This window comes from Lethenteron reissneri, chromosome 47 (genome assembly GCF_015708825.2).
Source record: "Lethenteron reissneri isolate LAM-NWPU_2019-01 chromosome 47, ASM1570882v1, whole genome shotgun sequence".
NCBI lineage: Eukaryota > Metazoa > Chordata > Hyperoartia > Petromyzontiformes > Petromyzontidae > Lethenteron > Lethenteron reissneri.
In genome coordinates, this window is record NC_083825.1 from 10,661,712 (window position 1) to 10,687,786 (window position 26,075).

Sequence of the window (26,075 nt, forward strand, 5' to 3'; positions counted from 1 at the left end):
CCGGACTGAGACCATTAAACTCTGGGTAAGTCACAGGCAGTTGCCTGCCTGGATTCAAATGCAGAAGGATTTCAGCGACACCAGCTCAGCGGGGGGGGGGGAGGCAACCTCACGGCCATCAAAAACACGACACAAAATAACGGATGGACGTAAGCTTCGCTCTCACCCGAGAGATCTTGTTCTGGCTGCGTGCAAAGTATTTCTTCTGGGTGCTGGCGAGCAGCTCGGAGCCGCCGGAGATGGACAGGATGACGGCGTCCGCCATGCGCCCGTCGTGCAGGCACAGCTCCACCGCTCGCTCAAAGTTTCCCAGCAGCAGCGCCTGACTGATGAGGCCGTCCACGTCTACGCGAAAGCACCGCAGCGTTAAACATGATCGGCGACAACGTGCATCGGACTTGGGCCGATAAAAAAAAAATCACACCCATTGTTTTGTTAGGAGGTCATATGCATGGAAGCAACACCACCACCACCATCATTATCATCTCGATCCATGGGCCGATACAGCCCGGAGGTTGGTCCACTGCACATTTCGTCATTTGTTTCCACTTTCCTGTCTTGTGCCAATATGCCCAGGTTAGCGAACGTGTTTCTGGCACCAATTTCTGATGTCGTCGTCTGATCTTCCTCTCTTTCTGGTTCCTTCCGTGTTTCCCCAAACAACACGCTTTTAATTTCCCTGTCATTGTCCACCCTACACGTGTGTCCAAATAGTGCCAAACCCACCACAAGAATGCACAATTCACATCGTTAGTTCACAGCTGTAAAGAGGAGAGGAGCACCGCCACACACTCAATCGAGAAGAAACCTACTTCGATTACTGCCTTTGAAAGTTTAATCACAGGCAACCGCTTGCGATAACCTCAGCCAACCGGTTTCGGTCAACGCAATTGGCGCTGGCACACGTCTGTGCCACCCACCGGCCGTGGTGGAGACTTTGAAGGAGCCATCGCTGGTGGTGGTGGTGGCGGCGGTGGCCTCTTGGGGCGCAAGCTGGAATGCCTGGGGGAAAGGTCTCCACCTCGTCCTCCTTGTCGAGGGCCTCGTCCTCCTGATCGTCCACGCTCTGCAAGGCGGCACCGCGCACACTCGTCAGCCTCGCCCACCTCGCCAGCCCGATGCGCCCAGCGCACTGCAGCATCGCACCCGCTGGTCGCGGAGGGCGATGCGTGCCAGCCAATGAAGATGCTCCGGTTCGTTCACGTGCCTTATTGGCTAACCATCGAACAAAGACAGTTACCGCTTCGCGCGCTTTGAGATGCGCTTCTGCGGCCATCTGGAATGCTCTTCCTTCCGATATTCGGAAATCACTGGGGATATGCACTTTTAAATCATCTAGATTGAAAATGCATTTCTTTAGAACTGCTTAATGTGTTTAGTTTGTTGTCCTTCCCCCGCACCTCCGATTAGCACGGTTGGCTGAGTATGGTGCGAAAGGTAAATAGACATACATGCATCAACCTGTGATAAAGCGACCTTCAATAGGCCTCTCTGAGAAACAAACACCTGTGATAAACATCCCCGTGACATTCTCGCGTGCCCGAACTCGTCAGATGCATGAGAAGCTAAGCAGGCTTGAGCCTGGGTGATGACCATACACAAATTGGTTATCAGGAGGGTGTGGATGGCTACATAATGGCTCGTACAGGTCGGTGCACCCAAATCCATTGTTATACTGTACTTCGATACCCCCACGTCTATGCTCCCCGCATTCACCAAACCGCATTAACCAGCATGGTAAAGTATGGTGAAATAAATCGCCATGTCCCACAGGGTGTGCAGGGCCCACATCCAGCAGTGGATAGATGAGGGCCCCCCCCCCCCACTTCCATTTGTGGCCAGGCTACTTCTGAAACAGAAGCTAGTCGGCTGTGCCTGGTAAGATAAAATAAGAGTTTAGGTGTATTTGTATATTTCTTGCTGAAGTGATTCGTCTACCTTTCCCATACTGTGCATCCATCTCGTGTTTTTGTTTTGTTTATTGTTGTAACGTTCTGACCTGGATATCTGTCCACAAAAAGAGCTTTATAGCCCACCGGATTCCTCCAGTCTAAATACTTATTCAGATTCTGAGTGACCGTGGACTGACAAAGCGCTGTTCATGTACAAGTTACAGTAACACAGACTCAAGCTGATACATTATACATAGGTCTCCCTGTGATGGGTCGTGTGTGACTGGAGCCGATTGCCACTCGGTACGTACCTTGACGCTACCTTCCGTTGCATTCTGGTCAGGATCGGGGCTTGTCTCCTCTCTCAGGATCGCCGAAATCTGTCACAAGTCACCATTGGGGTGAACCCCTTCAGTACAGCCCTCGCACATTCACATATATATTTATATTTGACTGTACCTCCAACACACAAGAGACAAAGGAACGCAATGGGCTCTCACGGAATGAGATCAGTGCCACGGTGAAGCTGGGTATGAGCACAACCTCTTGAAAGCAAGTCCATGAGTACATCTATTTAGAGTATTAGAGTGGCGTGCTATGCATCAGAAGTTGATCTTTGCCTTCCCCGCGTCAATTTAGTATCAGCACGTGCTGCTTATAACAGTCTAATGTGATGTGTTGCTGATATCAGTCGAATGTGATTATAATGTGTAGATATACCAGTGGAAGGTAAGTATGTGTTGCTTATACCAGTGTAATTTAAGGATATGTTGCTTGTACCAGAACTGTGCTCATGTGCGGCTTCTACTCTATTAATGAACAATGTTGGAGCGAAGTGCCAGGCGTAGGTGTGGACTGTGCACCTTGGCGTTGAGCTCATCCGCACTGTACCCCAGCAGCTTCAGGCAGTGCGTGCGTGGCTCCTGCTCAAAGTTCACCTGAACAACAACAACAAAACACAAACATCACTGTTGGGATTCACCCACCAATCCGGCTGTGCGCTTTACAACCAATATCCAAGTCAGCGAGCCAAAGTCGGTCGTCCTATCGGGAGCACTCTCTCCTTCGGTTGCCACGTGGTCACCAGTCGAGTCCACCGGACATCAAAGTCTTCTGGTGACGTGCCCCTCCCCTCAAGCCCGCTTCCTGTACTTCACCTCTTTCCTGTTCAGTTTTTATTCCGATTCCAGAAGTAAAAGGGACAGGCGGGGAGGGCTGGTGGCAGTTTGGCGCCAGCTTTCATAGAGTGCGGTCGTGTCGCTGCGGTTCTCCGCGGTGAGTACAACGTCTTTAAAAACAGCGGCGCTATGCCTCTCCCAAGAAAAATTTGTGTGAACCGCTTGCGCCGTTCCGAGATTCGGCGATGAATGGGACTCACTCTGCAACTTGCAGACGTCTCGAAACAGGAAAGGGTTCTCAGTCAATCATCTCTCTTGTGAGATTCTTCTCTGAACCACACATCTCTCTCTCTGTCTCTAGAATGCATTTCCCAGAATGCAATGTTATTCTGAATGCAATAACTCCATACTACTTTGAATACTTTTCAGACTGTGTTCTTAGCCAGAACCTATGTTTTTTAATTAATATGCCATGATAGGTACCACACACTGAAAACTTAGTTCCAAAATAAAAAAAATCACATTCGTTAATAACACCGTGAGCATGAAAGTAGCAAGATATAATATGCAACGTTTCGGGAAATGGGCCTTCTTCATAGGATGCGGTGCGCTATGAAGAATTGGAAATTGCCTGAAATGTCGATTACATCTTTTCTGTTCTTTAAAGGCCATGGTGTTCTTGAATAAAGTGTTGAATATTTCTGTTCATTGTGCTTGCAAGCGCTACTTCCAATGCGGCAACACCGAATAATTTGTTCCAAAATCAACTTTGCTGCCTGGCTTTTAACCAATATAAACAAGAAAACAGATTCAAAATTTACACTGCCAATCCCCATTACAACAAACTTATTTTATCGAGCATCATTCATGCAAACTGCATCTCAAAACACTGCATAATTTTTAACGAGCGCAGTTTTCCTACAATACAAGAAGGAATCGGCCCGAACACTCGTCAATAATTTCCCCAAACTCTGGGGGTGGGGGGGTCCTATCAAGCGACGTTTGGCCAAACCCCAAAGGAAGCCGGCGGCGGGGCTCCGGCGAGCACCTTGAGGAAATTCCAGACGCTCCTCTCAAAGTCGTTGTGCGCTGCGGCGGCGCGCGCCACGCAGTAGTCGAGGCAGCGGCCGGAGCGCAGCGCCCCCTGCAGCTCGTCGGAGCGGCGCAGCAGAGCCGTCTCGGTCACCACCTGCACACGCGGCCGGGGACAGCCAGGAGGGGGGGGGGGGGCATCCCATTCGTGACAACGAGCGTGGCGTCACTGGCGAGCCGTGCATATCCCACGCGCGCGCCGTGAATATAAGAGTTGACGTTAATCGACGCATCGACGCGTGGTTACACGGCTGGCCGCGCTGACGTGATCTGCCATCAACCCATCAGCAAAAGGCATCTGATGAACGATGCCACTGTCATGGACGACAAGGTGCCAACACGAACATAGAAAAAATGCATTTTACTTCCTTCTGACCATTAATTCCTCTCTCCTGTGTACAATCATCTCGATTTGCTCTCCGTTATCCACACCTTGACCAGGTAAAGCCACTGTCTGGCCGGACCACAAAGCCCCCATCTCACCTGGCTGACAAACACCTGCCGTAGCCCAGCCACGCTCCCGGCCGGAGCCGCCTTCTCGCTGCCGAACGTGACGAGCTTTCCTCCAAACTGCGAGGGAGAGAGGAAGAGAACACAAACAAACATTCAGGAGGCCACGTGAGCACCGTCGCATCACTCGGCCACCTCTTTCAACCGAGGCTGTCAATCCACCCGCTGGGGAAGATCCTTCCGAAAAGCGCCCGTTGTTAGCCAACGCCCTCGTCGCACACCGTCCGATGGTATTCGCGAAGGTGTTACCCCGCACCTCTCCCATTGGCACGTTACGGTGCGAAAGAAGCTCAACGTACACACGTACCACGTGCAGTCGTAATGCGGAAGAACAAAATCGAACGTGAACGACCGCTCATTCGCAGGGGCAGTGGCGCCCGGGGAAGCAGCGGAGAAACTCACGGCGAAGCAAGCACCAACAGGGCGGCGGATCCAACGCGGGGGCCTCTTGAGCGGCGGGATGAAGGTGCTCTGCGTCGTCGGAGACTGCGGCGGCAGCTGCAGCGGCGGCAGCGGTTGCCCCGTGCCAAACGGATCCAGGTTCCCAAACGACGACGAGATCTGGTTTCGCGCGCGTGTTCACGGACAGGGAAGGCGGAGGCGGTTAGTTGAAGGTTTACAGATAAACGGCGTGGCGGCTCGCCGGGTGGCTTTGGAGATCGGAGTGTTCAGCTGGTATCGCTTCTACGTCTTCTTTCGGTACGGCTGATGCAGATGCAGAACAACAACTACAATTTCACATTCACGTCAGGAGCAGCGGAGTGTATCGCTGTGATGTCTCCTCCGTATGTGGATCGGGCATTGCGTCGTTATACGTTGCATGGTCTGCTGGCATCGCCGAAATCCTGGGCACGGATCGGGGCGGCCGCCTGTGATTAAATGGGATGGCGGAGGTGGTGGCCTGTTCAGGCCGCATCAGAGCGATGAGCCGGACACAAGCGGGACGCAAGTAGTCAAGGCAGGGACGGCGAGACAGGGTTGCAGACCACAGAAAACAATAAAGAATTTTAAAATATCAGACACGAATGACCAAAGTAGTATCAATCGTGACTATATTTTCGAATCTAATAAAGCAGACAAATACGCAAGTGGTTCTATATTAAATCATAGAAATGTAAAAACAAACTATAATTTTAAATCCATTGAATTCCAATTAGTTTCACAGGTACAACTCCGCAGCTCACAACACCTGTTACGCCCACTTTGTGCCCATCCAAACGCTATCCAAGACCAATCCCGCTTTGGCGCCGGCACTCCAAAGCAGCAGGCGATAAATTGTGCCCACCGGCTGAGCGACCGAGGTTTACCTTGTCTGCCTGGCTCTGTGTCTGGGCGGCCATGCTGCCGCCCATCACCGAGTAAATGCCGATGCGGCCGTCGAAGGAGGCGGCCGACAGCAGGGCGGGATTGCGCGGACACCACTGGATGTCGAAGCACCACTGCGTGCTGGTGGGCAGCTCGTACACCACCTGCGTTGAGACACGGCAGGGGTCAACGACGACAACGCCAACAACCGCCGTACGCCACTAAGTGGCGGCGACGTGACCACGGCGCTCGTGCCACGCCAGGTGCGCTTTGAGGCCACGTGAAGTGTCGGAGGCTCTCGCTGGCAGGAGGTCACGGAACAGACCCAGGTGGTGTGGGTTGACTGAGATGGTTGGCAGATGCACCAACTGTGCTCCCCACTGTGCCAATTATCTGCGCTTTAGCAGCCCGGCACTCTGCTCGTTGTTGAGAGCGTTGCTCCTTTGCCCCCCGTTGTTGTTGAAGAGCGACTGCTTCCAACTCCCCAACAGCGTCCTTCACGAACCTCCTCCACAGAAGCCGATCTTGACACTGCTGGTATCAGTCACTGGGAAGTTCAATCAACTCCACAACCTTCTGTACCACATCAGTCTATATATTCTGCAGCCCATGCTGCGCCCGTTTAGCCCCATCTATCTGGCCGAACAGAAGCTCCTTGAGCATGCGGTGGCTGGGAATGTAGGCTACATGACCCAGCCAGCGCAGTGTGACAAAGTCATCGGTCATGATCCAAATAAATTTGATATAATGGTGAAAGACTGGGTGAAATCAGCTCACGTGTTAGATGCAACAATCCATCTAGCTGCTAGATGCGAGTTAATATCATTGCTTCATCTCCTTAATGGACGCGTTCTCAGACATGTCAGCTGGAGGAAGCAGTTGCATGAAAGAGAGGCCGCAGAAGAATGCTCTCCCAAAGCGAATCAACTGGAAGCTGTAAGAGTGTGCAACTTCACGTGTATCAGCAACACGCCACCTTCCCTAGCCCTCTGCCAGCAGCTCACCTCCACTGCACCTTCCCACCTTCCCGTTCCAAACCTCAGAACCCCTCCAACCTTCTCCTTTTTATATCCCTCCCAATTACCTGCCCCTATTGTGCTTCCCCACCTGGCACTCTCTGTTAATTATTGACATATTTCCATCCAGTTTATATCTATCCCATCTGCCTAACATTCAACACTCATGCTTTAGATCGATCCCAACGCTGGCACGTGCCCCCCCAACGTTCTTCCTGTCGTCGAGAGGATTTTTCTCCAGGTCCTCTGGTTTTTCCTTCCACATTGAGAAGCATGCCTTTAGACTATTTGGCTGCTTTAAATTTGCACATAAACCACTTCTTTGGGCTATCACCTGTCGCCAGGTCGCTTCTGACAAAGAGCTCTATAGCTCAGTGGGCCTTACCTGGTAAAATTGTAAAATGAAATAAAAATGTGTTTAAGTTTAGTTTTAGTTTACTCACACTCACCCCTATTAATATCGGTCGCTACACCACTACAGCACCACCAAGCCAGCCAGCTGAACTCGGCAGTGAGAGTGGCTCCGGTGAAGTGGACGGTGGAGGTGTGGTTGCTCACCTCGCCGGTGTTGGGGTTCCAGCACAGGATGCGGTTGTCTTTGGCGCAGCTGAGCAGCAGCTCCGGGTCCGCCTGGCACCACGCGATGGCCAGAATTCCCCTGCGCGGACACGACACACGCTGCTGCGCTTGGACCAACGACCGAGGGGGCGGCTGTGTGAAGCGAAGGCCAAGATGGGTGGCACAGCCAAAGCATCGGGAACCAGCGTGCACAGCTAAACCCCCGGGCTAGCCGGACTAACAGTAGGGAGCGAGATGAAAAATCCCACTAGCCGCGATTTCAATCAAAATCAATGTGAAAGCCAACAACATCCCCCGTGTAGCGCACAGGACCCGTGTACCTATGCAAGACATCTTTTCGCATGTGTAGTGTGTGCGGAGTATAAAACACAACGCAGGTGTGTTGTGTGCTGTACAAGAGTATGTCAGTCAGCCCCCACCATCCCCCCCAACGCCCCTCCCCTATCGCCCCTCCAGGCCACTAATGTATTACTGCAAGTGCACTAAATATCCATATTTTACAAATAACATCTAATTAAATGCGTTTTAGTGCATTTGAGTATACGTTGCATTCCATCGTTGAATCTAAATAATATAGTATGCAAATGTGAAATCCGGCTGGCCGGGATGCAGCATGCCAGGGGTTTCACTGCATTAGCTGCAGGCGCAACCTAGTCACACGAGTAGCCCTCAACGCAGACATGGACTTGAGGAAATCCTATCACCAGAGACGACAAAACCTACGAAGCTCTGCCAGCAGGACACTTTGCGCAATGGGATGCAAAGACGCAGAGTTGTACGTATGTATGTTGAACTTTTTTCCCACCGTACGTAGCCAGCCATGCTAATTGGAGGTGCGGGGAAGGACAACAAACTAAACACAAAAAGCAGTTCTAAACAAATGAGTGTTCAATCTGGATGATGATTTAAAAGTGCACAGCTCCAGTGCCTTCCTAATATCGGAAGGAAGAGCGTTCGAGACGGCCGCAGAAGGGCATCTGCAAGCACGCGATAAATTGACCGCCTTTGTTCGAATTATCTGCTTTGGATGTGTAACAAGGAAGGGCGGCCATGGGTGACCTTGCGATGCCACATGGCAGGAGCGAGGAGGATTGACGACACCAAGGCGGAGTTAAAGGAGAAATGCACATGCCTACGTGAAGCGATTGTCAAGACCGAAGGAGTGGAAGACGTTTGTGCGGAAGAGGGTGACGGAACAAGGGGAGACCTCCGGACACACATTTGCACGTGGCGGGAGATTGACTCGGCTGAACGGGCAGCGGGCGCCAGCGAGGGCGGCGGGGCGCGTGCCGTCGCGTACCTGGAGTGGCTCTCGAGCACCTTGAGGGGCGACGTGGCGAAGCGCAGGTCCCACATTTGGATGACCGGCATGCGGTCGTCCTCGGAGGACACCACGAGTTGCGTAGCCACGTCCGGGTGCCACGCCATGCCCGAGCAGCGCATCTGCGGCACGGGGGAGGTGGGGGGGATAAGAAGCGAAAGCCGGTGACGTGAGTGTGGCGCATGGGCAGGGAGACGAGCCGCACAATAATCTACGTAGCGCCTGCACGCCAGAGGATTTCATCATCATCATGATGGCTGCTGACTCAATGTAGATGTACAGTCCATTTGTAAATCCACTGCCTCCCATCACCGTGCGGTTTATGGGGTCATTAGTAATTCACCGTGATGGACAGTGCGAGTTTGGCGAGGTTTCCTTGCCAACGCCGTTACTATTCAAGTATGAAAGTATCGAGCTATTCAAGAAAAGCTATTGGGAGGTGCTCATCTACTTTAGTCCTGACCAGTGGTGGAAATTCCACGTTAGTTTGGAGGACACGAGTCATTCCACACGACGGCCACTGCCGACCACTCACAGAATGTTATTTACTTGACTGACCCTGTGTGTGAATGATAGCGAAACTGCCGTCTCCACTCTAGACTTGAACTCGGCAATTCCACATTAACACGCGCTAGCGATCGAGCACCAAAACAACCCCACGAGGGCATCAGCACGCCGATATCAACCGCACACCCAGAGGAAGCCCCGGGCTTGCTCCGCCACCCTCACTCACGCGGTTGCTGTGGTCGCTGACTTTGATGATGGGCTCGTTCTTGCGCAGGTCCCATACCACCGCCTTGCCGCTGGGGCTGGCTGACGCCAGGATGTGCTGCACCTGCCGGTTCCACGCCACGCACACCACATCCTCGGCCGGCTACACGCGCGCACACAGACACACACACACATTGAGGATCTACAGTCCAGCTTGCGCACAGTCCACACACACGCACAATGACAATAATTCCCCCCACCTCCTCCGTGAAACTATCGTAGACTCTTGTGCCAAGTGCTGATAGCGGAGCAGCTATGAAGGCCAGAACAAGAGGAGCCATTATTTTCGAATTCGGTTAAAAAGCTCCATATTTAAAGAGCCGCAATCCATGTCAATAGGAGATGGTGGTGCTTAATAAATAACATCGTGAAGCAGTCCTTAAAGAACCGCATGCGGCTACGGAGCCGCAGGTTGCCGTCCCCTGGTCTACCCGGTACCGCTGTTTACACACCACACACCAGACTCGTTCAAAAGCCAAGGCGACCTAGGAGGGGCTGAAGACCAGGTCGGTATTTCCCACCGAGACAGGCACGGGCACGGCACTGAAACATCGGCAACAAAGGGTTAAGACCCCGAGCCAGATTGGGGACTACTGTAAGAGCAGACCTTGCTTGACAGATTTTGGCCTGGAACGAAGCGAATGTGAACTTCACTCCATGGTAGCTCCCCGACAGTTCTCAACTGGGCATGGCAGGACGATGAGCCTTGAGGGTGAACGACATCTCTCTCTAATGCTGCAGAGTGCCCATAACGGCTTTCTACACGATCTGCCAGCCAAAGGTTTCAGGTGTAATTAGTAAACGTTTAAATCTTAAATCTTTTTTTTATTTTGTGAGCGCTTAGCACTTACAACTTTCATCAAAGTAGCATGAACACTGGCGGAGCCAGTGGGGGGGGGGGGGGGGTGGCACGTGCCCAACCAATGATCCGATAGAAATTCCTAATTTCGATCGGATCATTGGGGTTTATTAGTAATAAATCGGCATTTTGCGACCCCCACTGCCACTGTGTAGCATATTATTACGTGCCAGGGACTCTATGAGATGATGGGACAATAGTCTGAGTCCATAATTGGCAATAAGTAACGGCAAAGCAGTTCTCAGTGACTCAGAATTGTGCGCAGTTGTGTATACAGCACACGACTTCCCTGAAGGCAAACACCTTCAGCGAGCGCGATGCTGATCACACAACGCGGTTCGAATTCAACCCTCGATCGATGGCTGCACCATCGCCGCACACGCGTCGAATAAAAAGCAAGGGACAACTCCTTACTTACAACTCCTCTATAATTTTGCATTGCTGGAGGGGTTGCCCCCCCACCTGCAAATCCTGGCTCCGCCATTGAGCATTGCACACAAAACACATATATATATATACCCCGCACATCATGTACGAAGGAAAAAAGTGAACAAATATATATTCACATTGACAAGTGATGACAAAGTCTGGCTACCCACCTCCGAGTTCCCGATCGAACATTAAGTCCGATTCGCGAAACATATTCCCGTTATAAATTGTTTATTATTATTAATTATACAGTTCAGGATGAGTTCCTAAATTAGACCATCTGAGCCCCTTAAAGAAACAGTTAAAATCCATATGGACACATAAAGACAAAAGTCTTCCATTGAACCTTGCAAACTGTCAGGGCAAGTGATGTTAGTACCGAGTCGTGCGAGCACAACACACAAGGACACAAGAGGCAGTGGCGCCACTACCACGCAGCCTAGGCCACCTATGTCCCATCCGTGTTGATACTGAAGGGTGCCATGCGAGTGAAATAAGTCAAACAGGTTTACAGCTCCAAGCAAGTGGCCGAAATTGCATCGCTATGGCGCGGTAGTCTATCCACAGAACGAAAGACAGATGACATCCCACAAAGCAGAACCTGTTTAATTGACCTCAAGGGGATGAAGGGCTGAGTCAGGCCCTAACCAGGATTATAACTCACAACCTTGTGATTGAGAGCTGCACGCTGTAAACCACATTGCCACACAGCTGAATAAGTCAAATTGAATGACGGGGAAATATAAATTTTACTTCTTCAGCAGGCGATGTGCATCGTCACGGACAGAACACAAGTCGCCAGCAGTGTCGAGCAGTGCCTAAATCATGACAACGCTCCGCAAACCTTGCCACGCGTAATTAAATACGGTCAGCTTTAAGCAGCAAAGGTGAGCGCCCACTGCCAAAGGCGTCGTGTACACAAGAGGAAGATAGACGGGGGAACGACAGGCCTCGGGATGTTAGTAACAAGGAGGAAAAGCAGAAAATCATCACGAGAAAAAAGCGTCCGCGTCTTACCTCTCGCATCTATGAACGAGCGTCGGCGAGAAAGAGAAAGATCGTCAATCATTACATCACCAAAGCAAATACTTTCAGGAACAAGCATTTACAAATGCGCATTAGTATTATTTGAAATGCATTTGGTGTTATACTAAACTCTGCATATGTAGTTTAAGGATGCAGCAATGATTTTTATATTTACAAAAAAATATTAGTGAATTGTTTTGATCATTCATGCAAAGCATTTGATTATAGGAAAAGTTTCGATTTAAAGCTTTCGTGACTGCAGGGATTCATCTTCTTGGTTCTTTCGGTAAAGTCACGGAGAAGGGAAGTATTATTTTATTACTTTTTTTATTTTATTACTTCCCTTCTACGTGACTTTACCGAAAGAACCAAGAAGATATAGGAAAAGTTGTACAATAGAAGTTTAACAGAGCTATGTCTGCTGGAATAGAGTTTTACAAATGTGACACCAAAGAGTGCAAATTAAACATCTAAAATGCAACCATGGCAGACAATTAATTAATAGGCCCTTAACCAATTTCTTATTTGAATTTCCCTGCAGGAATAGCGCAGACATCCCCAATCACAATAAACATAGAAGATGTATACATTTACACGTGATTTTCAATTCAAGGGGGAAGCGTCAATGATTAAGCATAAATGTTCCAAAGAGAGAGTCGCTAAATATATCCTTCACGTGTCACCCTTCTTTCTACGCGACGTTTTAGTGAGGTGCCAGAGAACACGCCTCACCTGTGACTTGGAGCCAGGGGTCATGGGAGTGCCAAAGTTGTTGAGGTCCCAGATGTAGATTTCCGAGTCATTTGCGCCAGAGGCCAGAAGGTTGGCCTGCAAAGAGAGTACGCGGTCCGTACAGTTCGGAGGCAAACAGCAAAGACATGAGATCACGGAACAGGACAAGAATGTATTTTTCCGGCACTGCTCTATGCTTGGCCAAACACAACCCTGCCAAGTTTCCGAAATATTATAAAATTGGGCACATTCTGGTGTCAATTTGGTCACAAGCTGGATTGTAACTGGGGATAACAAAGCGTGGCTATGCATGGTGGTCACTCATTCAAGCACTATCCAGGCTCAACACAAATTCTTCTTTGTACGATTGTCGTAGATGCAGAGCATACAATAATCATTTTACATTGAGGGGGTTGAGCCAGAACATTTGCATCAGCAGTTGTGGAGTGGCGAATGGCTGCGGCGATGCCTGCTTCGTGTTTGTAAATTGGGCACCGAGTCGTGTTCCATGGTCTGTTCTGGGTGACCACAGTCGCACACCGGAGAGTTTTTAGCCATGGTTTGTACACACGCAGTGTTTGGGGTTTTTGTTTTACTTGGCTAACCATCGAACAAAGATGGTCATCGCATCGCACGTTTTCAGATGCGTTTCTGTGGCTGTCTGGAACGCTCTTCTCTCCGATATTAGGAAGCCACTAGAGCTATGCAACTTTAAATCTAGATTGAAAACTCATTTCTTGAGAACTGCTCTTGTGTTTAGTTTGTTGTCCTTTCCCCCGCACCTCCGATTAACACGGTTGGCTATGTACGGTGCGAAAAAAGTTCAACATGCATACATGGTTTGTGCCCATAACCTTTTATGACGATCGAAGCCAGAGATCTTCTGCATCGAGTCTTTCGCAAGGTGTTCATTTGTTAATTATTCAACTCTGCCAAGCTCTGTCAAGATCGGGCTCATTCTAGTGCGTTTTATCCACCGGCAGAACATAACTGTGGACAAACAAGCACGTTTAGAACAGCCGTCCGCTAGCGCCCAGTGCCGAGGGCGTTCTCCGGCCACGCTACCTGGAAGGGGTTGAAGTCGAGGGCGCGCACGGGCCCCGTGTGCCGGTCGTTCTCCCCGATGATTGCGTCGGCGTCGCCGCTCAGCACCTTGTCGGCCGCGTAGAGGATGAGCGCACCGTTGTCGCTGCCGCCCACCACCACGCCGGCGCCCTCCTCGCCCGGCAGGGGTGCTCCCCACACCAGCTTGTGGTACCTGCGGATACGTCGCGCGTGCGCACACACGTCATTTACAGGTAGTCCCCGAGTTACGATGGATCCGACTTCCGATATTTCGATCTTACGATGGCGATAGCGATACGACAAAATTGCCATCTACAACCTAACATCGTTCAAGTATGCAGACGGCAGACAGAATCTTGGCGAGTACAGTACAACGTGATACGTTATGATACATTCAATGCATGTATGATACGTAGCTTTAGCGATTTCATTTTAGAGTTACCACGATACGATACGTTCAATGCATGTTAAAAGTTTTTATAGCAGATAGGATTGTTTCCTGAAAAAACTTTCTATTAAATTGCAGTCCATATAGGTAGGCTAAGAATTTACCTTGTTTTTTTACTTTACATTTTACTGTGCAATACAGTATTGTAATTAATACATACATACAGTATATAGTTTATACAGTACGGTATTGTAAATTGCTCTGTTTTGCTAAATTATCACCATTCTTTAAGACTCCTGGGTAGGCTAGGCCATCTTCGACTTACGATATTTTCGACTTACGATGGGGTCGTCATAACGCAACTCCATCGTAAGTAGAGGAAGACCCGTCCTCCAACAAAAATTACAAAGATCCCCCCGTATAGCCTGAACAGACTGTCAGGGAAAATGCTGTGAGCGAGCAACTATCCACTGGTGGACGAGAGCCTCCCCAAGCCGGGTGGGTAGAGCGTGTTACTTGACTATACTTCACCACGCTGGTCAGTACAAGTGGGTGATGGAGGGGGAAACAAAACCGGTTGAGATATTTCTCACCACTGATGTTGGCAGTGGCCAGACATCGAACTCCGTTTGCCAGGTTCGTAGCGCAGCGCACGAAAAACTGTGCCGCCCCTGCTCTGCCCCGTTTCAATTAGCTTACTTACTTAGGAAATTGTCAACCGCGCCTCGGCACTCTTTGTTAGGAGGGTCCTGCATTTGGATATTTTTGGTCAATTCAATTTGTGCTTGGCTTCATGTGGTAGGAGACCGGAGTACCCGGAGAAACCCATTGCATGAACAGCGACATAACACACACAGCTCCCACAAAGATGGATCAAATGCATTGCTGCACTGCAAGCTCCTGGTCAGTCGCAGTCCAAGCCAAAAACACCCAATATTTCCAAACAGGTACTGACCAGCCTCGAACATGCTTAGCTTCTGAGATCAGATGAACCTGGATGCATGTATTCATAGTTTAAAGCCGCCAAAATAGATGAAGACAACCCCATTATTAAGCAGGGAGACACTTAAGACTTTTTTTATTACATTTCCAGTAAATGTGATCGCTACATTTCTTAATGGTCTTCCGGGGGTCAAACACTGGGAAGCACTATAGAGGACGCCTTCAAGTGTGAAGTCCAAAATTAAATTTCCAAACAAATTTATCGGTATGAATTTTGACCAATTCAGAAGTGGCACGTGTCAAAGTGACTCTGCCGATGGCCTTACACATCCGTGCACATGCCAGTCAATGAAGAGCCCTCTCAGGGCTGGGCACACACACACACCCATCCTCCGACTCAAGTGGGTTTCACTGAAGAGCTGTTAAAAAGTGGAGAGCACAGAACCACATTGAAGCTTGTAAGTTCCAGGAAGCCGGGTGTCGGGACACATATTGGGCAAATAAGGAGGTGGCTGAAACTCACAGATTAAGCAATTAAAAATATAAAATTAAATAACATTCTGGGTTCTGATCTAGACGGCTAGCCATCATTAGCACGTTTGGCTACGTACGGTGTGAAATAAGTTCAACATACATCCAAACATAATCAACAAAAAGGGAGTCGTCCTTTTTTGGTTTGGACATGGAAGCGAACAAATTACCGTCAATGTCCTTTCACTGCCACGTGGAACGATCAAGAAGTGAGGCCATCCATCCAAGAGGTGTATTCCCAGTGTAAGGAAGGGGACTTAGAGGAGAAACATGCAGTCTACAGGAAGCAATCACCATGACGAGCGAAAGGAAGGCGTGTTAGAAGTTCGCCCAGCCTCATCATCAGCCGCCATGCGACGACCGACGGAAGAGAAGGCAGAGAGACCGCTCCCGGGGTACTGCCGTCGCTGTGCGATACCTGTTCTCCGTGGTGAGCGTCCCGCGCAGCTTCAGATCCGTGGAGGAGTCCGCCAGGTCCAGCTCAAAGATCTCAAGAGCCGCGTTGGTGCTGAAAGTGGCGTCGAGCTGCTGCGCCGAGGTTCCTGCACGCGGCAAGCGCAGCAAGCGTGGCACCGCGGCGTCAGCGCAATGCCGGCAGCATCAAACCAAACGTGCGCGCGCGACCTCGGCATTTCCACCAAACGCAAAGCCAGCTCTCACGGTCTGGGAACTTTGCGTAGCGATGAGGTGCGAGCGTGTTTACCTGTGGCCAGGTAGATGGGGTGCTGGGCCGCAGGGCTCCATGCCTGGTTGGCCGTCCTGTCGATCTCCTTCAGCTTCATTGTGGAGAATGGAGAAAACTGAAAAACATTAAAATGCACACACCGACCTGAGTAACATACCCCAACTAAGGGCACTTCACCCTGAATTTGCATTAGAATCCTTTATCTGTTAAACTTTGACCTCCAACTGCATCCCAATTGTGCGAGCGTCATCGTGTGTCATTGAGACGATGTGGCCATTCGAATATCTTACGCAGGAGAACAGCCCACAGAAGCAGAGATCACAGATCTACCTCTGAGATCCCTTTAAGTGAGGCAAAGGAGGCACGAAACTTGAAATTTCACTCATTTTCTCTCACAAATGACTGCACGACTGTTTGCACAACTGGTCAAACAGTGGAGCATCACAGCAGCCCCTCCTACGGCGACAATGCACGCTGCTGCCAGCGATACGTGGACTTGTGTGCATTTTGATTTCAACAGACTTTTCATCAACGCCCTGAGCAAAAATTCCAAGAGTGGCTCTGGCAAGTCTGCAATTCCTGAGCAAAGGCCACATGTGGTTGAGCATGTTTTGGGTCGCCTTCTCCTGCACTGGACGTGCAGAGTCACACGTGTGGCTTCATTTTGCACTCAACACAAAGCAGATGGCGCCTCTTTCTGAAGTTGCATGTGGATGACACTATGGATCCAGTCGACCCCTAGGAAGACCACTTTTGGGTCCTAGAGGGATAACAGTTTAGGTTGTCCCCTACCCACGATTTGAACTCACAACCTTCAAATTGATGCAAGCGCTGTAACCACCAGGCCTGATTTTATATAAATATTTAACGTGCATAAAAAACTTTAACGGAAAACATAGATTAACAAATATATTAAAATTAACACGTAAAAGTACATCAGTATATTAAAATAATGGGTTGTCCATTGATAGGTGTGTCTAACTGCCGATACTGTACACGTTCAGGTGAAGAGGCAAACTTGTCATGGGGTGCATTACAAAAACGCCACTTTTAAAAAACACTGGGTGTGCTCACGCCAGCTTGCGAGAAAACCCGGATCTGTGATTCACCGCTCGGGAGGTGAGGTCTTGTGGGGTGGAGTATGTGGACCATGACATTTCACAGTAAGTCTTTCCAGCGCGTATGCATAGACATCTAATTATAATGACCCTACAGGTCACGGCTGTACCTAGTGATTCATTGTTTCATTGACTTGAACTCAGTTGTAGTCAACAGTGAATATATTACTTTCCAACAAAACAGAATGACATTTCATCATTAGTGGCACGTGTGTGTGCATGTTTACAGGCCAGGTCAGTCTGTTCCCCTGCTTCAAACAGACAGACAATGGGAAGTGTTCACCTCCTAATGTCGTTCTCTCTTCCAGAGCGAGCGAATACACTGCACGTGACAAGCTGAAATTATTATTGTATGCTTAATATTCCACCCTTTGTAAGCGTGCATATATGCCTAATTAAACCACCACTCACTGAATGCCTACTTTTCCCGTACATTTCCATTTAACTATTTCTCAACTTAAATCTGGAGGGTTAAATCCGACATTAGGAAGCCACCGGAGCTTTGCACTTTTAAATCTAAATTGAAATCTACTTTCTTTAGAACTTGTTTTTTTCTGTGTGTAGTTTTTCATCCTTCCCCGCCCCTCCGATTAGTGTGGTTGTCTACGTACGGTGCGAAAGAAGTTCAACATACATACATAACTGGGATCGTGTGCTAACCAAGACGGCTGCTGTAACAGCCGCCTCTTGAAATATTCAGCAATGATAATGCATTGCTGTATAAAAGTCCAAATGGTATTGCTTTGACAATCAGTTGTACGGAATTGATTGAGCTGCCACTGCCAGGGTCCGCTTCCAACAGACCACGTCAGCACACTGCACTCACAAAACTGTTGGAAAGGCGAACGGAGAAAAACGCACACGCATACCACGGCAAGGAATTCACACTCCATTTAGGACTAGTGTTAAGGGTAGGTTTGAAGTTTGGAACAGTTGTGAAAGGTGTTAGTTATTTCGTTGGTTATAGTTAAGGATGTATTAAATGGTAAAGTTACAAGGGTTAGGAACAGCTGTACAAACATACTGGGTCAAATTAAAAAAGCAGCTTTTTCACAAGTGCAAATCCTATACAACGTTACACGTAGGTGAAATAAAAATGGTAATCTTGTTGAGGTATTTAAAACTACGCCTTAAAGTTCAAATCACTCGCCGTAATTCGCACTTTGGAAACCACATGTCAGTGTCTCGTGAGTGTAAGTGACCTGCACTGTTAATTAAACAGTGCTGCAAGTACTACCATCATTACACCCACGATAATGAAACAGCGCTGCAAAGCACAGTAATAGGAGTATTACATTGCATAAAGGTAATCGTAATACCCAATCCATAGTTCATAGTGATAGGAGCAATGCAATACCAAGAACGTAGAGTTTTGGCTTCATGAAAACAGATTTATAAAATAAATATCTGGAACTAAAAATACACACTGCATTCAGCAATGTTTGAACAAAGTAAACAACAATAAGCTATTGAAACTCACACGTGCGTTGTTAATGCAATACACTACAACTAAACAATGTTTATTTTACCAGGTAAGGCCCCACTGAGCTATGCATCTCGTTTTCAGGAGCGACCTGGCCACAATTGATAGCTCAACGAAGTGGCTCATCACCATCATCTCGTGGCAATGTAGAGCAGCCACAGACTCCAAACGCGTCGTGTTGATTCTAAATGTGGAGGGGGGAAACCGGAGAAAACCCACGAAGAGAGAGGCATGCAAGCTCCGAGTATACAGGCGTCGGGGTCGGGATCGAACCCACGACGCGACCTTCTGTATACCTGGCGATGTAGTTAACATCTCGCCGCCGTGGCGAGATGTTAACTACACAGAGCGGTGACCCCCAAACAGAGCGGCAATCAGGAGCAGGGTGCCTCCGTAAATCCGTCTTCTTAACAAAACACCGTTCTTGCCACGACACATTAATAATGAACACGATGAGGTCAAAGTCTCTCTATCTATGAATGGCCTTTGGCCGGTGTTCATCCTCCCTGGCTGCCACATTCTCATGACGGGGAAAGTCCATCAGGAGCACCACGACTTGTGACAGGCGGCAACTCGCACACCTCAGCCACTCCGCTCTCGAATCTTCCTCCTGGCTGGCAGGCACTCTACGTTCCTATGACGGTGGACAGTCCATCCACAGGATGCCACGAATGTAACAGCCCCGCCAGCCATCCATAACCATCAGCCGCGACAGATCCACTGCTGGATGAAGTCACACCACAACGCGCCGCGACTACTCACCAAACGCTGCCACGCATCTGGGCGTCACCGGCGCCCACAATAATAACGACCCTCTACACGCTAAAATACTATTGTTGTTGTTGTAGTAATTGTTGTAGTAATTGAGATCAACATCGCCGCCACTTCCCCGTCGAGCCGGGCCTTGCCCCGAGAGGCCCTGGCGGCCACTGGGAGCTCGCCCGGCACCGCGGGCGGAGCCACTCACCCGCACGGAGGAGAGACTCCCTGCCCGCTCGTCAGCTCATCCACAGCGACCACGACGACGACGAGGAGGATGGTGGTGGTGAGGAGGAGGAGGAGGACGAGGGGTGACAAGGAGAGGAGGACGAGGAGGAGGTGACGAGGGGCGACCCCGTCAGCTGGGCCCTAGGCAACGTGGCAACCGCATCCCGGCACGCACCGCGCGGCCTTAAAGGCGCACCCCCCCCCCCCCGACGACCACCCACGCCCCGCTCAACGAAAGGCGCCGGGGTTTCGGTGACCCCACCAAAACTAAGCGACAGCTCCCCCCATCGGTGCCATTGTGGCCATGCAAGCCACAGAGATACATAGAGACCCATAGAGATACATAGAGACCCAAATAAACTCATAGAGATACATAGAGACTCATCGAGACCCAAATAGACTCGTAGAGATACATAGATATACATAGAGACTCATAGAGATACATAGAGACTCATAGAGATACACAGATACTCATAGAGATACATAGAGACCCAAATATACTCGTAGAGATACATAGAGACTCATAGAGATACAGAGACCCAAATAGACTCGTAGAGATACATAGGGACCCAAATAAACTCGTAGAGATACATAGAGACTCGTAGAGATACATATAAACTTGTAGAGACCCAAAGAGACTAATATAGACCCAAAGAGACTCATAGAGGATATATGAAAGAGATATTTTTCCCGCACCTCCGATGAGTACGGCTGGCTACTACGTACGGTGCAAAAGAAGTTCAACATGCATACCAAGACAAACCATAGTAGCACGATTTGTGGCCATGCAACTCAAACCACGGACTACACAATAAACTCATAGAGACACTTAGAGGCGCATAGAGACTCTTTGGAGGCAACTGTGATGCCGCCGCCGCGAAGCCGCTCAGCGGGCGCCCCATCTACGACCTTGCCACCACCAAGCGATGGGGCCGACCCCGCTTCCCCCTCACCACCCCCCACATAAACACACCCTCACACCTTTCGCCCCCATAGAGCTCCGAGGGGAGGTCACCTGGCCAACAGGTTTTTACCCGAAAGCCCTCATAGGGATAATCTTCACGGTTTCCTGCGGCCAGGGAATTGGGCGACCACCCCCGATGCGAAGTCGCACCGCGGCGCTATGACCTGGGTTGAGATTGCATGGTCACGGCGGGGGCTGTCCAGCCACCACGGTTGAAACGCACCCCCCACACACACGGATCGGCAAGGCAGGCAGGGGTCCGCAGCCACGAACGAAGGGAGAAGCCAGGGGGGCGGCTGATTGGCATAGTGGGTGTGCTCGGGGACCGCCACCGCGCAGCAGCCCACAGCGAGCCCTTTGTTACGGAAACCGCGGCTGATTAGCGTAGCAAAGGCGCCCGTGGACCACCCCCGGCGCCGCAGCCAGCGGGGGCCCATTGTTAGGGAAACCGGGAATGCGGCTGAACCGGTACGGCGACCTTATTGGCCGAGAGGGCCCTCGTGTCCGCGTTCTTTGATGTAGGTTAACGATAAAAGGGGGGCGCAGACAGGTAGAGCGGTCTCTTGCTCCAGAAGTCAGCGCCCGGGACGGTTCCCAGTTCGGCCACTCGAACGTCCGTGCGACGCGTCGAAGTGGGCGGAGAGGACGAGACCACCGGAGCGCTGTACGCATCTAAATTGTGAGTAAGAGGAAACAGAGTACTGGGATTGAGGCTAAAGAAACCAAAACCGCTTAGAGCCTATCAAATTAGATAAATCGGGTACAGACCCTTGGGCGATAGTGTAGGCCTGCCTTTCCGATCCATACTGCCCCAACAGTGAATCACAGTCGGCTGATAATAAACCATTAATAACCCATCGCAGCCTCGTGTGGTTTGGACGAGCGTGTGAAAGCGCGTGGTGCTGTGTGTATGTACGCTCACAGCGTGTGTAGTCAGTGCTCCACGGGTGTGCGCTCGTAACGTGGGTGGCCGGTGTTAAGACGCGTGCTGCGTGAGGGCTCACACCCACCGTAAACACCTGTTCCACGGCCCCTTTAGACGAGCGTTATCACCCGCTGACGGCGGCCGCGCGTGTGCGAGCAACGCCACGGCCCTCCGACCTCCGACCCCCAGCGGCTATGCGATTTCTAGAGCGTGCACAGAGGTGAGCAGTAGCGTGCGGGTAGTTATTACCAATGTGTGAGGGAAGGCATGCGGAGGGTGTTTGAATGGACAAAGTGGCTAAGGGGCCAGCCGAGAGTTATGTCTCACAGAGAGGAATTGGGGGGCAGTAGCCCCCACACAACACATTTATTAATACAAACACACGGGGTAACTACCCCTTAACACTACAACAAGCTATGGTGGTGGACCACCAGGCTAACTACACTAATCACACTGGGAGTAGCTAAAAAGGATCGGACCACTGCTTGGGTCCTGGTCCACGTTTTGGAGACTCTGTAGGACGTAGACGAAGGATTATTCTGGATGAACAACAGCAGCCGGTCCCTCTCGGGGAGCCGGCTTATATCCTCTGTGGCGTGGCTGGCTCCGCCCTTAGCCACGACCACCTTCTGGAATCCTCAAGCAGGATCTCGGCCCTGACACGTGACCACCCCTAGCCCTCACCTGGGGTCACGTGTCCTCTGAGGTCAACCAGAGTGCCACGGCCTATAGTAACCCCATTCCCTGTGGCCGACACTCTCACACCCTATCCTGTAGGGGTCGGCACTGCACGCAGAGCGTGGTGCCATGCAGCGCTGCCAGTCAGTGCTCACCAAGCCCCTCCAGGGCCGGTACTGCACCCACATATATGTGGTGTCCGCGATGTCGCTACACCGCACGCCGTGCCTCTCTAGGGCCAGTGACATCCACAATGTCACTACATCACCCCCCCCCCTTCCTAGCACTCAGCCGTCCCGGCTGCCAACTCCCCTTTTAAAATGAACAAGGTGACGAGCAATATAAAGTGAACAAAGCGAGTAAAACCCCTATGTGTGCCTCAACAATAACAAATACATACCCAAGCCCACCTATACAATACATACACTATCTACAAATGTACAGTAACGAACGGGAAAAAGGTTGGAAGTACAGAACAAGAACCACGAAAAAAAAACAGTAAAACGCGAACGCTCGGAACCCCGTCCATCACCAACATCTCCCACCCTCACCGTGTAACAACACCCGCCAGCACAATACAGGCGAGGTTCAGCCAATGACCGATACGGCCTGCCGAGTGCGACAACCAACTGACGGCGTGGGAGCGTGTGTGTATGGGGATCACGAAAACAGAAGAGTCTTTGATCGAGTCAGTGTGGCCGGGCCCTCAGGGGAGGTGGGCTCACTCTCCCTGGAGGTCCCAGGGGGAATATGCAAATGTCCCGTCGAACCCGGCTCCTCAGGAAGAGCAATCGGCCGGGTGGACGAGTTCTCCTCTCCCAAGTCCAGAGGCGACGGCGCAGGCGGCGGCTCGGGGGACGTTAGATGCACGGCACCTGAGGACGGGATCACACGACTCCGCTGAAGACCAACCTCAGTGGGAACACACCTCAGCTCGCTGGACACATCTGACACTCGGCCCCTGCGGTGTGGAGATGGAACAAACTCACGCGGAGCGATGAAAGGCTTGAGGCGTGAGGGATGTACAAACTAACTCCGCCGCCCCAAGCAGATCTGGACACACTATGGTCAAACGACCCGAATCACATCAACCGGCCCCCTCCAGGGTTTAAACAATTTGGGCGACGTACACACCGGTACCTGTGGACAGTGCAACCAGGCTCTGTCCCCTGGCGCCCATGTGCAGAAGTACGGGAACCCCTCAGCCGCTCATTTGGCAATTGGCATGAATTGCAATTTCCCCTGGAAGCCTCCCACGCTTCGGAAAGCTTTTGAAGGGTAAAGCGCACGGAGTCAGAAATTTTAGATTTAGCCTTGTTGGGTGCGGCTCGGAACTGGACATCAATCGGGAGGTCATGTTCTCTTCTGTACATAAAAAAACGATGAGTAGCCGGTGGATGCGTGAGGGGCCATTCTACATGCAGATAGGACTCCGGGAATATGCAAATCCCAGTCGAGTTGGGACTCGCTGACCTGATGGCTCAACATGGAGGTCAGAGTCCTGTGCATCCGCTCAATCATGCCATCCATTTGCGGGTGGTACGGTGACGTGCGTACTTTCTTTGTTCCCAACAAATCGCACACCTCTCGCAACAATTTTGAAAAAATATTGTTACCCTGATCGGTCAGAAGACGTTCAGGAGGAACCTTGTCCATTACGTAGCCATTGAGGATGCCTCAGTGATGGTCACCGCCGACTGGTTGGGGAGAGGCCAGGCCACAGGCCATCGTGAAAAATACTCGACTCCCACTAGCAACTACTTATTCCCACGAGGGGTAGTGGGAAATGGACCAAGGGTGTCCAGAGCAACTAGTTCATTTACGCGGGAAACTTGAATCGATTGCAACGGTGGACAACAAGGTTTTGCTGGTGGCTTCCGCCGTGCGCACTGCACACACCCCTTCAACAAATTAGCGACATCCTCAGCCATGCCAGGCCAAAAGTCCAACTTAAGTGTGGCCAACGTCTTATGCACACCCAGGTGCAACAGGCGCTCCTGTACCGCCCAAATGACCTTGCCCCGCAGGGTAGTGGGCACAACAATGTTATAACGGTGCAACCCTCCGTCCCAATGCACGAGTAATCCGCCTCTAAGAATGACAGAGGCGACACCCAGTCGATCCTCGCCCACATCAGTCTCTCTGACACGGCGTCGCAATTTGAGCAGGGAAGTGTCCTCAACCTGGAGGCGCCCCCATTCTTCGTGATCCAACCCAATGACGGCGTCACGCGCCACCGGACCCTCGGCCACCTCAGATGTTACAACCTCGGCCGACACCGCAAGGGAAGGGGGCGAGAACTCGTTGGGCGGCTCACAGCGCCAGGAGCCCGAAAAGCACGCGCACCCGCCGCTCATTGGTAATCGCGACAGGGCGTCCGCATTCGTGTGAAGGGAGCCTTTGCGATAGGTAACCTTAAAAGAGTAGTCCTAGAGGACCTCCAACCAGCGTGGAAGTTCGCCAGACGGCTGATCAAAAGGCAGCACGTACTGTAGCGCTGTGTGGTCAGAGTGTACCTCAAAGTGTCTACCATACAAATAGGGGCGATACTGTTGCACAAAAACCACAAGAGCTAACAGTTTCCGGCGTGAGACACAATACCGTTGTTGGCCGGAGACAGCTCTCTGCTTCCGTATGCAACAACACTCTCGACGCCATTGACAACTTGGGACAAAACAACTCCAATTCCGGTGTTACTAGTGTCTGTATCAAGGACGAACGGCAAGGAAAAGTCGGAGTAGCGGAGGGGAGGGGCGTTCACCAAGCCATCCCAGAGCGCAACAAATGCGGCCTCCTCCTCCCCCCAATGGAATTTATGACCCTTTGCCATCAAGGCGTGAAGAGGTTTAGTGATGGTGGCGAACCTGGTGACAAAACGGCGGTAATAGGACACGAATCCTATGAAACTGCGCACCTCCCCCACCGACGTGGGAGTCAGCCAAGTTCGAACACACGGGGTTTTGTCTGGATCAGTCACACTACCCAATTCACTTACTATGTGACCAAGATACCGAACCGATTTCTGGAGGAAGTGACACTTCTGTGGTGTAAATTTTAGGTTGGCCGCACGCATTCTTAGAAAGACAGCACGTAGCCATTTCAGGTGTTCATTAAACGTACGGCTGAAAACGATAACATCGTCGAGATATATTAAGCATGAGTCCCACTGGAGACCAGCCAGAACCAGTTCCATTAATCGCTGGAACGTAGCCGGCGTGGAATGAAGACCCATCGGAAGCCGTTTTAATTCGAACAAGCCTTGTGGTGTACGAGGCTTCGTCTAGCGGCAATTGCCAGAACCCGGATAGGAGATCAAGAGTGGAAGAGAGCTGCGCTCCTGCTAGAGCATCCAGTGAGTCATCCATTCGAGGTAGAGGGTACGCTTCAGCAACAGAGACCTTATTAAGCTTATGGAAGTCAACACAAAAGCGGAAGCTACCATCGTGATTTTAACAAGGACAATTGGGGCTCCCTATGGGCTGGTGGACGGTGTATTATGTACGCGTCTAATATTTCGTCAACCGCCAGCCAAACGTGTTTTTTTCCCCTAGGGCTCAGCCGGTAGGGATTCTGCTGGATGGGAGCGGCGTCACCCGTATCAATGTGATGACTCAAAAGCGTAGTGCGACCAATATCAAATTTCCCTTGCATCTGCCGAA

General features: G+C 50.7%; 1 pseudogene; it reads right to left on the reverse strand.

Annotated features, from left to right (window-relative positions):
- Positions 1 to 20,013, reverse strand: part of LOC133354531 (protein transport protein Sec31A-like) — a 39,340-nt pseudogene extending 19,327 nt beyond the window's left edge.
- Positions 20,014 to 26,075: the final 6,062 nt, after the last annotated feature.